Below are 16,633 nucleotides of genomic sequence, written 5' to 3'. Positions count from 1 at the left end.
GGCGGAATACTTAAGTCTGATGATGTTGTGTAGGACTTTAGTACTCTCAGACCACCACCCGCTTTCACCGACGACCAAAAATAATTTGTAGTCGATCTTCTATTCTCGGTTTCGGTTTAAACCGTTTAGTGTTGGCTATGACTTCTATTGTACGTCTGGGCCACCTCCGGAGTGAGAAAAGTGCGATATGAATGGCATTTGCAAGAATGGTGAGAATTATTTCGTGATTTCGTATCAAACTTTTGACACAACCGCCTTTTTTGCATTCTTCAGGGATGTCATACCAATTCACTTCCCATTTCGCATCCGCCTACTGGGCAAGCTGGAGTCCGCATTAGGATAGAGATGATAATCGGTGGAGATGTATCTTCAGTTGCAACGCCCCAATTTGAAGTAATTCGGACTTTCGTATCAACTTCGGGACGCAGGCATTCGTCGAGTTTCGAGTTATCTCATGGAATTTCATGTTACACGTAGCATACGTCTTTTAGAAGTTGGAAGTTTATCTCGAGACACGAATTCCAACTAAGGACAATAGAAATGGTCGTGTAAGACTAGAGCTTCCCTTCCTTTCTATTTAACAGCTGAGACATTACAGTTTGTCGTACAGTGGCATTAGGTGAGCGTCATTCGTTTTCTCTAACCTCACAGGATTGAATTGATAACCAAGTTAGAAGATAGAGCACGATGGCGATTTACACTGGCGACTAAAAGAACACACGATCGGATATTCATGCTTTGCCTTCAACGAAAATAATCGGTCTTAAGGACCCTCCGCTACGTTTTTCTTGTGGTTTGATGCGAACTGAGTGTTCGCTTTTAAAAGTGCTATATGCTCAATATTTTACGAACGTTTAGTAATAAACAAGACATTCAAGCAGTCACCAAACAGGGGAGAAATATTCATATTGAATGCTGCAATGCCGATTAACAGCAGCTTATGCGTTGATACAAAGTCTCATATCTGTATATATTCATAGCAGCCTGGTATTTCGCGGCTATTCACTCTGGCTCAATCTACTAATCCGTCTAGCGTACAAATGTTACAACCCTAATAAATAAAAGCATTTCATCCCATATTTCTGTATCTAAATTGAAACAATTTGCCACTCTCATTTTCAGAGGTTAAACATACAATGATTGGCTCACCAACGGAATAAATGTAATTATAGAGAATAACATCTTACTGTGCAACGTCATTGTTGCTGTCAATCAAAAATGACCTCGCAATAACCCTATATATTCTCCGATTTGGCACTTTAAAAATGGCGATCGTCGTCATATATTTTGTGTAAAAGCAATGTATATATATATTGGTCCATCTTGACAACGTGGGCAAGTCTAATTTTTCGCTTTATAAATACCGAGCTATGCAGGTATCAGTTCAGTAGACACTTCTCTTGTCGAGCAAATCCCAGCAGGCTGTGTGTGAGTTTTGTTGGCCGTTTTGAACCTTCCATCAATTGTTTTCGTCTAATGTTTTTGCAATCGCTTTTAAAAAAATACATTTTGAACACTATACCAATGAGTGAAACGTTAGACCAGTTATAAAAGAATAGACTTAATAATTTAGATTATATAGTACCACTGAAATGTTAGTGTTGATAGCTTTCTTGCGGATCGTTGGGGCTACAATTATTGGATAATGCTACATGAAAGCAAGGATTCTAAGCAATTGGCTAGATCAAGAAAGGGGACCAATCATTGGTTGCCATCTCTAAGATTGATTATGTTGCTGGTGGAGATCGCTAGTATTGTGCTATCTGCTCACGCGTCCATTGAAGATCAGTCTGACTTTATCACTGACAGGCCTTACATCGTTCCGAATTTTAATGTGTTTGGTTTGACATTCAGAAAGCTGTGCACTTGGGTCAGTCGAACTTGCCATGGCCGAAGCATGTGCGCCATCTCACCCTTGTGATTTCAATTTTAGTATTAGTTTGATGGGGTTTGTTGGTCCTGACGTCCTAAAGCGACTCCGGCTATAGCGGCACGTAGGGGAGTACGTGGAGTACTTTAACGTACATTAGGATTTCCCTTAATGACAGGCTGTAGGGCGAGTATGAGTATGATATCTAGAATAGCGGCGCTAGGACGTCACCTTGAACGTGAATATGGCTAACATTCATTCTTCGCCAGACACATCTGCTTGAGAAAGGAGAGGTGCGCGAGTGTGATGTGTTTGGGTGCAGAGGAGAAAGCTGCGTTCGCGTGTGAAAGAGGAAGTTCGGCTTCCGTTTGAAAAACAGTTTATAGTAGGCTCCGGTGTCGTGTTTCACTGTATATTTCTTGGATGTGATTGTTGCTAACTTTGATTTTTGGCCAGACACATCCGCTTGGGAAAAGTTGTGCAAGTGTGATTTATTTGTGCGTAAAGGGCAACTTTGAGCCCGGCTGTGATAAAGGAGGTTCGGCATCCGTTTTTAAATTACCATTGGTATCATGCTCCGCCGTTCTGTTTCTCGCTTCGTGTTGTTTTCATTGCGCCTGTGTTCTGGGCATTCCTCTTTTGGTTCGCGGATGGGATTTCATACCAAGTCCTTCAGCAAATATCTGCCAAATTCCTGGTTAGAACCTTTGCTGCACTGCACGTAGTTTATTTTTACGTTTGTTTGCCTAAACTTGGTTTAGTTTACCTGCACTGATAACCACGCTTTTAACTATAAAACGAAAATGGTGGGTGCAGGGTTAAAGGAGAGAAAGTGTGCCGAATGAATCAGCGAAATAACATCAGCTAATAACAGCCTAGCGGACAAAGGCGTAGCCAGTAAACTCAATTCTAATCCAGGATATCCTTTTCTACCTAAGGTTGACAGAGTGAAGTCCGAATGAAGGCAAGCGTAATAGGGAGAAGAAAAACGCTTTACTTTAGTGAGGTTTTTTGGGACCCAAATTAACTGGGTATTTGGCGGAATCTGAGAGAGGACATCTCCATTCAGGCGGTAGAGGTACTGTCAAGCTGGAGATAGAGATCATTACGGTATACATTTTTGCTACTTCTAATGCATATTACGAGCGGTATGCGTTAACGGTTGGCTTGAACAACTTGAGTATATATCTAACTAGATTAACATGACAACATCGAAGGTACCGCGTAATATACTAGTATTAAAGCACGATGCGTGATCGGTTATTGTAACAAATGCCGCGGTACAAACGAAAGCTAGATTAGTGCGCCTGGGTTGTTGTCAGTGTATGAGATCAGCTCCGGCTTACGTATAGTTCAAAATGCAGACTCTGCGTAGCTAACCCGCGTTGAAAAATATTTCTACTTGCCAAGCCGGCTTCAGATATGTGCCCACACGATTTGCAGTTGGTTTTAGAGCCCTTTTCCATACACACTAACGCTATCGCTTTCGCAGATAATTCTTAATATAAGGATTCTGTATAAGAAAACTGAGAGGAAGAAACTATTTTGTATCCACAATCTGGAGTTAAGTGTTTTCATATCGCCTAGGTATTACGAGAGGTGGGAGATGGATAACACATATGACAGAGCACTGAACATGGGTAGAGGGCGGAAGCCTCATTTCGCAGGTCGAACCGATGTTTCGACAAGTGGACTTGTCTTCGTCTGAGCATACGAAGCCAAGTTCATTTGTCGATACATTGTATCTTGAGGTAACAGCGCGGAACGTGGACGGGAGCACAAGGTTAGAGGACGACACAACAAGCGCTATTCTAGCGAAACATTGTGTCGACCTGCGCACTGAGGCTTCCCCCCTTTTACTTTATTGAGACGACGGAGAAATTGGTGCAGAGGCATCAAAATAAGCAGTGCCCGCTAGAGTATGATCATATATGTTTGATCTTACATACGCCTACTATTTGATAGTGAGTGCACTATTACTATGCCCTGATAACCTTTTCAAATCGGAAGATTCCCTTGTTGCGCTGTCAGAGTGGTTAGAGCGACTGTCCGGTGTACGCAGACATGGAAGATCGAATCCGGACAACAGCGCCCCCTTTCCAGTGGAGGTGAAATGCAAGGCAGCTGTGAGCTATATGATGTTAGTGCATGTTAAATAACCGCAGGTGGTCGATAGTCTCGGAGGCATCAAATACATCGTCTGTCGTGTGCTGTGTTACTTCTCTTCGTTAAACCGTTAACCCATAAACCGATTAAAATCGAATCATACTATGAAGAAGGCAATATGTATCCCTATTGTAGTGTACGCAAAAAACCAGCACGCAAATTAACATTTCTTCTTTTGTTGCAGGACCGAATAGCCATGGAAAACCTTTCAGGATTCATGTTATCGCTGGCGATGGTTGTTATAGGTGCGTAAGAAAAATACGTTTCAATTACAGACAATTGTGTTGAAGGAGATATTAGGGCACCGAGTGCAGAGCAAGAGCAATCACAGCGCCCTACTCTACCTGGGGCAGTATATTATTCTCTGCTGCAAAAATGTTCCTGATAAGTTATTTTATCTGTCAAAAGCTGCGCACAGTATAACCTACAACTAAGAACCGTGGTCACTCACAGCTGCAAGCGACTGACGGGAAATCTACAGTACAACATTCGTGAATGCATTTTTAATAACGGTTAGAAAGCACCATGAGGGAGCTCAAGGTTTGTCGTGTGAGGACCAGCTTTTTGCACCTTTTAGGTGTTCGGTTCCTCAATGTGCACTTATATTTTGTTCCCCGCTAACAATCTAATAGTGGCTTTGGCTGACGGTACTCGTGGAGTTTTATGTACACTCCTGTACAGCTCCAAGACTGTTATCTGTCTCTGAGGCTATTCAACGTGCCCACAAATGGTGTCTAGAGCTATTGCTAACTAGAGACGCCGGCGCATGCAGCAACATGATGCGATTGTAGTGGTGTTGGTTTGTCAGGTACTACATGCGTGCTCCATGAGTGCCAAGAGTCGAAGACATCATAAAACTTATCCTGCAAACCTTGTTTTTGCGCCATCTTTGCGTAATTATTAGTAGTCTGGCCTTAAGGCCCATCATATGGCATCACAGGTGCACAAAATGTCAATTTCTCCTCACCACAAAAACGTTATATTGGGGCCCTGACTGTTTTATATTGGACAACATTAAAATATGTTGTGTTATCTATTTACTACCGTTTTTGAATTCATTAAACTTGGGCGTGGAAACTCCAAAGCCGTTATATGTTTCGGGCTAGGACAGGAGTTACTAGTAATCAAGAAAAAAAGTGTTGTTAAAATCCTGAATTTTAATTTACCTTCTGTTTACTGAACCTGATGGCGGACTCCATGAAACCTTTTCTCACTTTAATTCACAGCCTATGCAATATACGCGAGCTAGAAGCCAATTTAGTCTAAGTATTTTGTCTCAGCGAGATCGAGAACATTTAAGATCCGTCGGGCAGCGTCCTCTGTTGATGCGGCTTTATCGTTACAGCCTTTTTTAGTGTGCTATGTTCTCAGTCAAGCTAAGGAAATGAAGCGATTATCTGAGTTCACTTTAATGTTCTTTGTATATAACGCCTGTCTGCAAGGAACACCATGTACGATGTAAAAACTCCCACATTGGAAATACACAGCGTGCTTTCTGTGATACCCGCCAACGAATTTGCGTCACGAATTTTCAACTCCAAGCTGATTTTCTTCCGAGCACGGTTGCTCAGATTTACTCCGTAATGATAACGAGTAATTTTCTAGTTCATATTGCCGACTGTGACGTCAGAGACGCTTTAGACTAACTGTAATGTTTGTCCTTCAACGTCCGGTCTTCGCATGGAAAGTACGACGTTATTACCACCACTAACGCCAGTGATAGCAGAAGCCTAGGAAGCATCGTCTCAACATCTCTGCGTGTGAATTATGCCGGAAATAAAAGCATTTTCAAATAACGCCAGAACACAAAGTCTATTGGCGTATGTAATAGATCGATGTTAGAGACATACAAAGGTACGTAGCAGAGGAAAGTCAAATATTCTATGCTGCTCATGTATTACAACACGTTCAATCTGAAAGTACTTGTTCAATAGCGAATTGTTATCTTTTTACGTAAGGTTGTCGGAATTGCCAGGCATTGAGTGTACGATTTAGGGTAAATAGAAAAGTCACGTTGAATTTCTGTTATATCCTGCTGAAACATCCTGGATGCTTATGATACGTCGCATTTCCCCGAGCAATTGCCTTTCGCAATAAGGCGTGGTTTAAATTCAGGTATTTGGTGAAGGGGGGAGATAGCACAACAGGAATAATCAAATAAACATTGGGGCTTTTCATGTAAAGCTCCTTAAACGCAGCCACACCCATTTAAAATGTTTGATTGTTTAGAAAAGCGCATTTCGTGTTTTCTGGGCCGCTGACGGGAATAAAATCGGCGGTCAGCTGCTGGGAGTTTGAGCTTCTTTGCAGCAAATCGTACAGTCAGTTATTGACTTTAGGGCAGGGTCGCCAATTGGGATTGCAAACGATTTACTTTCTGTGACTGAAATAAGTCAATGGCGACGCGTACGTAAACAATGTAAATCAGCTGCGGTATTGCTTCTTTCAAGACAGCTGTTCATGAGCACATATAGGCTTCGAAATCGAGCGAGTTCTGCTGAGTAATCCAATCTTTTTGAACGGCATCTCGCAACAGATTTGCATATAATTCGCTGAATGTGACATTTTGAGCCAAGGATCAAATCTCACAGCGGCACGACGAGTAAGAAGCAGCTTTGACCTTATTGACTGATTTCAGCCACTCTGACTATGTCCTTATACGGAAGATTTTTATACTTGCAGTGACTAAATCTAACACCTCAGCAATTGCGCTACCGGCTAGCAACTCATGATATTGTTACTCTTTTATATTCGAATCTCTTTTTCAATGGAATAAATTTTTTTATTTTACCCATTGCAAATCTGGCAGCATTCTAGCGTCAATTTGAAATTTTGGTTGCGGGATGTGTGATTCATAAACTTTCATGTTAATGTGCGTTACAGATTACTGTTTTTTACTTGAACAGAAACCGCGCCAAATATGAAACTATTCAAAGCGATAGCAACACTATAACGTGCGAAACTTGTAAGCATGGCCTGGTTCTATTAGGTGTCGAGTTCGATGGTGTCATAAAATTCAGGGGACACTTTGGCTCACTGAAGTGCTTCAAGGCGGATGCAGTAATGAGAGACTGGTGCAATTTTGCCGTAGGACGTAATTACCGGCAACAAAAAGGCCCAATTCTCTAAGCATAAACTTTCACTAGTTGCCTATAACCTTGCTTATTAGCACAGACACGCTAATTAGCTAATTGGTGTATTATACTTCAGTCAATTGTCAGTACGAAGCATACCTATCAGTATGGCATAGTTCAGATTCAGCAAGCATAAACTAGCGCTAATAACCTAATTACCACTACTCTGACAATTCGCCCAATAATGTAATTGACTATCACTTCGCTCAGTTGTAAGTACAGGCTCGCTTGACTAAGTGTATATTTAGGAAACTAATTTTTGAATAAATATTTTAATTAGGTAAATAAGCTGTATGGCTACATAACCGTTAACTAAATGGTGTCCCAATTACTTGCAGCATCACTACACCATATATTTTTAATTGGTTGCATGGTTCCTACCCTAAGTACAATTGGCCCCGTTTGAAATTCGAGCACTGTTAAGTCGCGATCATTTCTACCAACTGAAAAGCGCGACATTTCTGTTGACAACTGTTACTTATAACGTTCAGGCATTAAAGGCTCCGCCTTCATAGGAAATCGTCTCAGACGGGGAAATTCAAATAATAATAATTACCCCGCCGGGGTGGCGCAGTGGTTACGGCGCTCGACTACTGTTCCCAAGGACGCGGGATCGAATCCCGGCCTCGACGGCAGCTTTTCGATGGAGGCGAAAAGCAAGGCACTCGTGTGCTGTGCGATGTCAGTGCACGTTAAAGAACCCCAGGTGGTCGAAATTTCCGGAGTCCTCCACTACGGCGTCTCTCATAGCCTGAGTTGCTTTGGGACGTTAAACCGCACAAACCAAACCAAACCAAATAATAATAATTGTTGGTTCACAGGAAGGGGAAGGCGCAGTACTGTCACACTTAATTTTGTGGACACCTGAACTACGCCGTAAGGGAAGGAAGGAAGGTGGGAGTGAAAGTGGAAAGAGAAAGAGAGAAAGAGGAGCCGTAGTCTAGGGCTGCGGAGTAATTTCGACCACCTGGAGATCTTTAACGTGCGCTGACAACGCACTGCACACGGACGCCTCTTCGTTTCGCCTCCACCGACACGCAGCCGCCGAGGTCGGGTTCGAACACGGGCACTCCGGACAGTAGTCGGGTGTCTTACCAACGGGGCAATTCAAGGAAACACTTTTGTCAAGTCCGTGTTGATCTTGACGACAAGCAGTGGACACATCAGTACCCAATGAATATTTGCAGACGGCATTGAAGTAGTATGCCCAATGTTTTGTAGGTTTCTTCTTCTTAGGAGCCCAGGAGGTTTTCTTCTTACTAATGTTGCCAGTTGTTTTTTTCTACACTCCTGAAAGTCCTAGCTATTTGAGAGTATAGGACCAAAGAATTATTTCCAGAAGATTTGGAGTTCTGGGAATTCACTGCAAGCCATATTGTGCGGCTGGTAAGCTTAAAGCAACCGCTCCAAATTTTTGAAAAACTGTGTGCTAAAACGCTTTGTCGAGACGTTTTTACTTTCTAAACTTCAAAAAGAATGAATAGATACCTACCGGAACTTGCTTATGCTGCTGTGTTATAGCAGAAGGTACTGGCATGCTGTATGTTATTGCGCACTGAATACGGCTATGCAGGTCCCATCGATTACGTTCAACATTGTCCCCAGCGACCTCTCCGGTATGATCGCCTCTCCACATTCAGGCCGTACGAATGAAAGCGGCTCTATTCGCTGAGTAAACTCTCGTTTATCGAAAATAGAGTGATTGAAATCATTAAGCACACCCTTTTATAGCCCGAAGTATAGTTAGACATTGAATGTTTTTCTGTAAATGCAACCGTATATTTTCCTCATTATTTCTATATTCATGGGAACAGAGTACAGAAATACTTTGAGAAAACGAATAAAATGCTCAAAATAATGGCTTCTGTTTCCTCCAGCTGTAATGCTTTGGTACAGTTTTAATCATTGTGTAAGCATAGTCGAGTCACCGTAAATATATTTCCAATCACTGTTGAATTAGAATGTAGAAGAACAAGTGAACTAATATATGCTTTTCATTTTTTTCCAGTAACTCTATCAGCAGGAGGCGGTACTCCTATCTTGGGTCATTTAGTGAAACCGGGCCCGCCTCCCCAGTGAAGGGAGGAAAGCTTAGATAATTCTTCGGATTGAACTACCAAATACAAGAACTGAATGCCGGCAGACACTCTACCATGGACAATCTTCCTGAAGATGTGTGCAGGGAGTTTTCTACCGAAGATAGCCTTCTCACAGCGTGCTCTGGAAATAAAGAGTTGTGCGTTACTTCTTTCTCTTTGAGGGAGAATTCAAAAGCTATCGGATTTCTCTAAAATTATTTCTACAGCGATGCTGCAAAGGTTTGAATACCATCCATGAACACGGTGAAATTTTACGTACTATTCTTTTGGAAAATCCAGAGAACGACTCGGAAAGCAAGCTGTTTACGAATTCTTCAGAGACAAATGAAATCACATAAAAGACAAGCTGCAGCACGTGTGGAATCGAATTCTGCAAATAATTTCTTGCCCTTTTACATCTAGAGCTTTGCATGGTGTAGTGAATTTTACACTCCTTGACCTACGTAAATATGGTTTCTTACACAGTGGCTTTGTTTTGTAAAATGGAAAAAAAATTAATTGCGATAAGCAATTTTTTGCGCAAGATAGCCTTCGTACAGCGTGCTCTAGAAATAAAGAGTTGTACATTACTTCTTTCTCTTTCAGGGAGAATTCAAAAGCTTTCGGTTCTCTTTAAAATTATTTTTACAGCGATGCTACAAAGGTTTGAATACCATTCCATGAACACGGTGAAATTTTACGTACTATTCTCTCGGAAAATCCAGAGAACAACTCGGAAAGCGAGCTGTTTAAGAATTCTTCAGAGACAAATGAAATCACATAAAAGACAAGCAGCAGCACGCGTGGAATCGAATTCTGGGAATATTTTCTTGCCGCTTTTACATCTAGAGCTTTGCATGGTGTAGTGAATTTACACTCCTTGACCTACGTAAATAGGGATTCTCACACAGTGGCTTTGTTTTGTAAAGTGGAAAAAAAAACAATTGCGATAAGCAATTTTTTGCGCAAGTAAATGTAATCATCTAATTATTTTCAAACTATGAGACAGAGATCTATTGATAGTTAGAGAACTATATTACCTTAATCTCCAGGTCATCCAAGAGAAATTGAACGTGGAAAAAGAGATTACAGATGACGCACTTGCAGCATTATTTGTGACCGTCGAGAAGGATGAAATAGCCTCATGGCAGCCATCAACTCTAACACCTTTTTAAGGTTTCTCCCCCCCCCTTGAGCCCCGGCATGCTATGATTCTGTTCAGCTGGCAGAAAAAGGGGTGGGGGGAAGGTGGGCTTTCTATGGGCACTTTAAATCCATAAGCGTGAGTCGTTTTGTTTCTAGAGAAGGTAGCTTTGAGCATCGTGCCACATAAGCAAGTTGAATATCGTCGCATATCAAATTCGGAAACAGACGCACCGATCTTCGCTATTATATTCTAATTGCAAATATACGCTCAATATATAATAAATATTATAAAAGGAATAGGCAAATATCATCCTGATTATAATTTCACCAAGGCCGGAGTGATATCGGTTACTGAAGATATTTGAGGCCATCTTCGTCGTAATAAAGAAGCTCTAGAAACAGTACACAAAATCACTAGCGATTTTCAATATTGCCACATTTTAAGCAAGGCCCTTAGGTAAACAAAAAAAAAATGCCGAATTTGCCGTCAATGTTTTAAGCGAGAAATAAGTCAGCTATAATTTCATGGGCAAAATGTAGGTAGTGCTAGAAGGTGGCCAGTAGGCGCGACCCCGCCGATGATGACACCGGGCGACACGCCCCACGCCATGGCTCGGATCTTTACATCCGGGTCGTCGCTGGCCTTTATATTACATGACGCATCAAGGAGAGATCAGAGGTAGTGCAAGTAGTGTAGCCCAACTGTCGTACATTTAGTGATTTACATTTACCTTTTGCCAAGATAAGTGGCATATTTGAAAAAAAAAAGTTGCTGCGCAAGAAAAGGCGACTACTAAACACTTAAAGAACTGGACAAGCGCTTTAAAAGTTTACAAGCTTTAATTGTTTAGCCGTCGTCCTTTTTGCCTCAGTGTATTTTTTCAATCATGTCTAATTACCAACTCGCCCAACTTTCCACCTCACAGAAGAGGCAGTTCGAGTTGATTTCTGACTTGAGGAATCTGGAAGGTTATTGTTTCATATATACGGTTTCAGGGTTTTTCTGCACCACCTTGTGCTCTCCGTAAAGTCAGCTGTGCGGTGTGGGTATTTTGCCCACATGCTCTGTCTAAGACGGCGTCCACAGTATGTATTCCAAGGCGTTCACGGCGCCCACAGCCTCGTATTGGAGTATGTATGGGCTGCCTGGGTTAACAGCGTTTGTTGCACCCCAGAGTGTAACTATTTCTCGTGTTACCATTGGGGTCAAAGTTGAGTAGAATACTTCTGGCGGTGCCAGAGGTTCATCATTTTATATAGGTGTGTATGGCTTGCTTAATTTCGCTCACAAAAGCCGTGGCTGAAAGAGCGCTGAAGGAGCCGCACCCACAATGGATGGTACTTTCTTTGGCAGTGGAGCGTCGCAGATTTCGATGCGTACATGTTCCCATATACCTCTGACCAGTGCGCTTCGAATTCTGTCTGCAGGAGTGCTTGCACAACGATACTTTCCTTCAGCACGGCACATAGCCGCCAATGTAGCAATGTTCAAAGCCATCTGTCCCAATGGACGCATAATTATGATACATACCCGCCAATGTAGCAATGTTCAAAGCCATCTGTCCCAATGGACGCCTAATTATGATATCCTCGGCGTAGCAAGAGTAAAAAAATGTTGAAGTCAGTAACGTGCACTTGCTCTGGCAGAGAAGAGAATGATCGAGTAATGCGTGCATATCACCATACTTTTCAGAGCTTAGCTGTCTGTCATGCAACCAAAGATTGTCGCGTCTATGGCTGGCGATGATTTACATAGTCCCAGGCAAGGTTAGCCTGGCTGGTCTTCCTATCTTGGCTTGCGTATCCTGCAAATCGCACACCTATACGGATCATCTTCGTTACTCGCGGCATCTGCATATACAGCTTAATTCAGGGACATTTTCAGGGTGTCAGAACCTGAACTGTAGTAGTCGTTGTTTAGTGGTGTCACAAAATTTCTATGGAAAAGGAGCTCCCATAGTCGACAACGGAAAAGGAATATTCGGTTGCATGCACCCGTGCAAAAAATAAACACGCTGTATATTACCGCTACAAGGCACGTAATTATTGGATACCTAATATATAAATGTTAGTATGGCTCAAATAGACTACATCACGAAAACAACTAGGAGTGCTAACAGGAACAATATCTGCCCAGCCGTGGTGGTCCGTATTTTAAGATGCTGGACTAATGTGCCGAATTTCCCGGGTAGGTTCTCGACAGCTGGCGGCTGCGCATAGATGGAGGTGCTAAGGAAAGGCGTCCGTGTGCTGTGCGATGTGAGGGCAAGTAATATTTGATGCACAGTATTGAAAGGTGCAGTATCTGTCGCACTACCCAAGCAGCACACCAGCATTGGTCCAACAATAGTTCATCACTGGGAAAGAATGGCATCAATATTGGATTGTTATTGGCATTTGGGCATTTTACTACATTCTCCATTCTTGGCCCATCTTTCGTTCCAAGACTGGTCCAGCGTTCAAACAAGCTGGAGCCACCAATGTAGGCACAATATTAGACTTTCCATTCATGCACAATGATTCTTGCCAATACTGTCCAGCATTATACCATCATTGTATTACCAATATTTGTATAATACCAGCTATTCCATTGATGACCCATTGTCAATGCCAATATCACACCAATGGTTAGCCATTGCAGGTGCACTGGCTACTCCATTCATGCCGCATATTGTCGATACCAATATTGATCCAATGGTTCATGGGTACACCGGCTACTCGATTCATGTACCATTGATGATGTCAAGATTACACATTTTGTGGCACTGCCTGTTCAGGCCACAAAATGCAGCCTTTTGCATTCAAGCCATATTCGTGACCGCACATCGAACTTATTGCTGGGACAATAATGGCCTTTCAAATAGGAGAGGCGATAATAATTCAAATTCCCGCTCATGAGCAACCAGTAGATATTCACGAAAAAATGGCAGGGTTCACAAAAAGATGATATTTATTGCAATTGTTACTAGACGGCAGGTGTTACTAGCCAGCGCTGAGGGCACACACAGCCGCAGCTGGCGGGGCAGTGGCAGGCAGAGTGGCAGCAGAGCGTGCAGGGCAGGGGCAGAGTTGGGCAGTGCAGGGCGGGCTCTGTGGAAGTGGAAGGAGCCAGGGAGCGGGAGGGCACACTCATAGGCGTAGTGAGGGGGCTGACCCTGCAATTGCATTCACAGGTGGCATGCTTGGTTCGTCTGGGGAGGTTTCAGCATAATGCCTTTTTTCTTCACCCATTCTGTCACAGGAACCAGGCAGCCAGCTGCGAATAAAGGCGTGTGCCTCCAAAGCGTCGACCCCAACTTTTTCGCTAACGGCACCTGCACAAAAACAATGAGGAAACAAAATTTACAACATTATTACGAGGCATATAAAATCGCGCGCATTATTTTAGGAAGATGTAGAAAATTCCAGGATTCATGTACCGAAATTCATGGTCAATGAGAAACACTATACTGATGGGTTCCAGACTAGTTTCAGCTGCCTTGGGTTTATTAGGATGAAAGACGCACATACATTGCATAGCATGTGCCCTGTTGCATTTTGATCGCCTCCATAGCAATACGGCTGAGAAAGCCAGTGTTCCATCCCACACTAGGAATCAGTGCTTGATTGTCGGCTGTCTTCGCATATGACTGGCGCGCAAATTTTTTGCCGCTCCTAAGCTTTCTACGATGTGCAAACAGTTTATACTAAATATCGTTACCAAGAGAATGTTCGGCGACCATTTGCATTTTTTTGAAAGGACTAGATATAATATACACAAGCGATCTAAGCCCACGACTGCTGCACTGGCCGCTAGTTAGCTGATATACGCTTTCGACTGATTTTGTGGGTAGCTCACTTAAACGGGTGAATGTCGCTTTCCACACATGCCGAAATCACTAGATCCGTCTGCATTCTTATCACGCATAAGCGTTTATTTACAACTCTTGAGTGCTGAAGTGTGAACACGGAAATCTAGCCACTTGATCGTTACAATCTATAAGTTCATAAAAAACACTGCAGCTATTGAAGTCAATGCTTATCACTCCGCTGCCATGGCTTACCCACATATGGCCAACCACTTCGGCAGTACACGCTACCCGGTGGTTTATCCAGGTATGATTAGGAGTCTACTCATCCATGGCCTATGGTTTACCCATTAAAATGTCTGCAGTTCGATTGTGCATGGACGTTAGCACTGCGGCAGTATTTTTAGATGCGCACATTCTCCTCCAAACGGGTTCTAACTTTTTGGCTTTTGCGCTTAAATAGAGGAGCCGTGCATAACAGGTGTGTGTGCCACCAACGTGCGACAGAACACTGCAGGCAGCCATTTGCGCAGCTTTTTGACTGTCTAGCGCGCCGCAATCAATTAGTAACTTGATACTATGCGCCCGGCTTTGTACATATATTTTGGGCAGCGTCTCTGCTGCGCGAAGGAAGCCATGTTCGCTTGGAGTTTGGTAAGAGTTAAGGGAAGTTTTTTTTAGTTTTGAGATGTACAGACCAAGTTTTGAAATCTGTTCGTGCCGTCTGTGCATGCGAATGTTACAGTGGGGCGGACATTATGTGCGTGATGCCGCTTGATGATTAGGCTATAATTGAGTTATAATGAACCTCCACTTTTATAATGGCTAATATCATATTGAGGAATTGAAAGCCGTGAACAGAGAAAGTCAGCCCCTTTTCAAAATTTTCTTAATCGAAGCCCCCCTTCTGAGCATCCGCCTTCAGGTGAGGGCGTTATCAGAAAGCGCGACAATAGGAGAGCGATTTCGCAGACGCGCTTCGAAAGCGGGGGAAAATAACAGTACAAGCAAAAAGGCACATAAGCCTTGTGTGCACTGCGTCCCTGTCACTGCAAAGTAAACAACGTGTACGCGGGACACATTGTACAAAACATTGACGGCCGGTATGAGGCGACCATATTGTCCGCAATATATTGCTCGCGAAGCGCTCGATCACGGCGCGCACTTTCAGGCGAAATGGGACAGGACGTCAGGTCCGCCTGTTCGGCAATTACAGCTCTTCGTATCTCACGTACCGTACCGTATGCATGAAGTGCGCGCCATAGCCATCGTGCGAAAATGTTGAAACCGAAGCAGCTATCTACGTATTCTATAGAAAATGATTTGGGAGTAGAAAAGAGCAACTTAATATGATGTGCATGGTTCTTTAATGAACGATATGTATAAATGGACGGTTGAATAGCTACTGTAATGGAGTGTTCCGCTACAATTGTTTACGGCCGTGACCGCAATAAATATTACTCATATTGCTCTTAGCCTTAAGCTCTGGCATTGATAAGCCTATCTGAAGAACCGACTGGCAGTGACAGGTTGTTTACAACTGTTGATCAAAACGTAGGCCATCATGCTATTATTGCAGGCATATTTGCTCCTTTTTGTACCTCTGTTTACTAAAACTTAATTTGGTTCCCCATTCCTAGGGACGCTGCACCTCTTACAACACTCAATGTTCAGTTGCTTTTATTCAAGGTACAAAAAGGAGGAAATGCGCATGCATTCATAGGATAGCCTGTCTTTCCGTTAACAGCTGCAAATAACACGCCACTGCTGCTCGGCACCTTGGATGAGGTTTTCAATGGGGTTACCTGAGATGCCTAGCAATTGCTGTAATATTTATACCTATCACTGCATTGAAGAAGAAAGGTAACGCTGCATCACTTCATCTGCTGCATGCACCTTTAAACGTGCCTTAATTTTATGCCTATTCTTATAGACGCAGGACCTCTTGCGATAGGCTTTGTTCAGTAAGCAACCTTCTTTCATTGCTTCAATTTCTATCTCTCCACCAGTTTCTTGTTGCTCTGGGTGTGATCATTTGATTTTATTGTTCAAATCATATTGTTTTATCATGCGTGAATGATTTAGCCTGCACATACATGCTTTCATTTTTTTAGATGCGCATTGGGAGCGATTTCTACGTAGAAATGGATCAATTGAGTTGTATTACTGGTGCGAAAACCGACAACCCCCAGAAGATGTGTGTCCTGTGGGTGGCAGGGGTATTAAGAAGAGGATAATAGGTGGAAAAGCCTGCCTAAAAACTTACAAAGTTTGCGCAAAAGCGAAATACTGATCAGAGTTAGTCTGATTACTTCTGTTATCCCATTTCACTTGCTAGGTGATGTGATATATATGAAGCACCTTATTATATTTTGTGGTATACTCACTAAAATTGTGTAGATAATACATTTTTCCTGGTTCAGTTATTTTGAGTGACGCACGACTTGGAAT

The 16,633-nt window shown here is 42.7% G+C and overlaps 1 long non-coding RNA gene across 1 annotated transcript; it reads left to right on the top strand.

Moving 5' to 3' along the window:
- The first annotated feature begins 1,376 nt into the window (after positions 1-1,376).
- LOC146188464 (uncharacterized) lies at positions 1,377-9,314 on the top strand. The gene is made up of 3 exons (XR_014707210.1): positions 1,377-1,428; positions 4,221-4,281; positions 9,179-9,314. It is a non-coding gene; the product is annotated as an uncharacterized LOC146188464 (long non-coding RNA).
- Positions 9,315-16,633: the final 7,319 nt, after the last annotated feature.

Source organism: Amblyomma maculatum, chromosome 5 (assembly GCF_055883805.1).
Source record: "Amblyomma maculatum isolate TAMU_Amacu chromosome 5, ASM5588380v1, whole genome shotgun sequence".
Lineage (NCBI taxonomy): Eukaryota > Metazoa > Arthropoda > Arachnida > Ixodida > Ixodidae > Amblyomma > Amblyomma maculatum.
This window is presented reverse-complemented; position numbering and strand designations above follow the sequence as displayed.